General features: G+C 36.9%; 1 protein-coding gene across 4 annotated transcripts in view; it reads right to left on the bottom strand.

Annotated features, from left to right (window-relative positions):
• Positions 1 to 1616: 1616 nt before the first annotated feature.
• Positions 1617 to 2334, bottom strand: part of LOC143275560 (uncharacterized) — a 12823-nt gene continuing 12105 nt past the window's right edge. For all 4 annotated transcript variants that reach the window (XM_076579754.1, XM_076579755.1, XM_076579756.1 and 1 more), the window contains exon 4: positions 1617 to 2334. This exon is cut by the window's right edge. The gene's annotated coding sequence lies outside the window, so the exon portion shown is untranslated.

The raw sequence follows: 2334 nt of genomic DNA, 5'->3' as shown, positions 1-2334 counted from the left end.
TTTTGTGGTTTTTTTTTTGTGGATAAAACTGGAGGACAGAAAGAGACTGCAATTTTTTTTCCGAATAGATGGTCATTCTTGTTAACATACACATGTGGCTGATATACACACAGTCATGCTTCTTTCGAGAAGATAATAAGTTCTCTTTCTTGGATACGATAATCCGTCACACTATGCTTTAAGGCATATCTCAACAGTTTGACGTGTTATACAAGTGTTTGTACTGCGGATACATCGTCAATTTTCTTCTCTCTTTTTTTCAACACTGATTCTGGGCTTCAATAAGCCTTTCTTGGGTACGATAATCCATTCTGTTTATTATGTGTTCGGCTTGCCTCTAGTCCGATATGTGGAACGAAAGAAAGGTTATAATCAACAGTGAATACATCGTCGATGTGATTCAAATTAGTTCTGGAATACATGATAAAAGATTCAATGAACCGTTCCACAATAACTGGTTTGCATTGATCTCTTGCAGCAGTAGCAAAATAGATCAGAATTCTTCTGATCGTTGATAGCAAAAACACAGCAACAAAAAAAACCAGGAAAATAAAGTAAACAAACAAACACAAAAAACCAAAAACAAAACACACACACGCACACACACACACACACACACACACACACACACACACACACACACACACACACACACACACACACACACACACACACACACACGCACACACACACACACGAAAAACCGAGAGCAACATGCATTCAAACGAAACCTCGTTTGTCAAAGTCATCAGCATGCTAACATCATCATTCACCTCACTACATTCACATCCACAGAGCATGCTTATATTCTTCAAATTCTAATGTGAAAAAAAGAAAAAGAAGAAAAAAAAAATCTCCGGGAGCATGAACACCTGCGTCACATTATAAATGTAACATGGAAAGTTATTGTATTGTATTGTATTGTATTACTCTTTTTATTGTCACAACAGATTTCTCTGTGTGAAATTCGGGCTGCTCTCCCCAGGGAGAGCGCGTCGCTACACTGAGAGCGTCACCCTTTTTTTTTCTTTCTTTTTTTTTCCCTGCGTGCAGTTTTAAAAAAAATTGTTCCTATCGAAGTGGATTTTACTACAGAATTTTGCCAGGGACAACAAATTGAAAAGTTGACAATTTGTGTTGACTTTTTTCAAATCCAGGCAAAAAGCCGGGAAAAAGAAGAAGAAGAAGAAGAAGAAGAAGAAAAAAAAAAAGCATCAACATATACATGAACAACAATGTGTGGGACAATACAAACTTGAAATGCTACCTTTTTAATTTTTGTTGTTGGTATCATGGGCATGTTGTAATGATTATCATCAACCAAGATAACAACTAACAACACATAACAGAATTCTGAAGGGAACAAGCCTTATTTAACTTCGAGTTATGACCAGGTCTTTCTTTTACCACTTCGAGTTATGACTAGGTCTTTCTTTTACCACTTCGAGTTATGACTAGGTCTTTCTTTTACCACTTCGAGTTATGACTAGGTCTTACTTTTACCACTTCGAGTTATGACTAGGTCTTTCTTTTACCACTTCGAGTTATGACTAAGATTTTCTTTTACCACTTCGAGTTATGACTAAGATTTTCTTTTACCACTTCGAGTTATGACAAGGTCTTTCTTTTACCACTTCGAGTTATGACTAGGTCTTACTTTTACCACTTCGAGTTATTACAAGGTCTTTCTTTTACTACTTTGAGTTATTACAAGGTCTTTCTTTTACCACTTCGAGTTATGACTAGGTCTTGCTTTTACCACTTCGAGTTATGACTAGGTCTTGCTTTTACCACTTCGAGATATGACTAGGTCTTGCTTTTACCACTTCGAGTTATTACAAGGTCTTTCTTTTACCACTTCGAGTTATGACTAGGTCTTTCTTTTACCACTTCGAGTTATGACTAGGTCTTTCTTTTACCACTTCGAGTTATTACAAGGTCTTTCTTTTACCACTTCGAGTTATGACTAGGTCTTTCTTTTACCACTTCGAGTTATGACTAGGTCTTTCTTTTACCACTTCGAGATATGACTAGGTCTTGCTTTTACCACTTCGAGTTATGACTAGGTCTTGCTTTTACGACTTCGATATATGACTAGGTTTTGCTTATACCACTTCGAAATATGACTGTCTTGTTTTTACAACTTGGAGTTATGACTAGGTCTTGCTTTTACCACTTCGAGTTATGACTAGGTCTTGCTTTTACCACTTCGAGTTATGACTAGGTCTTTCTTTTACCACTTCGAGTTATGACTAGGTCTTGCTTTTACCACTTCGAGATATGACTGGGTCTTTTAATTTAAGGGGTTCGTAACGAAAGGCGAGCACTTGTCGA

The sequence above is a fragment of the Babylonia areolata genome, chromosome 30 (genome assembly GCF_041734735.1).
Source record: "Babylonia areolata isolate BAREFJ2019XMU chromosome 30, ASM4173473v1, whole genome shotgun sequence".
Lineage (NCBI taxonomy): Eukaryota > Metazoa > Mollusca > Gastropoda > Neogastropoda > Buccinidae > Babylonia > Babylonia areolata.
This window is presented reverse-complemented; position numbering and strand designations above follow the sequence as displayed.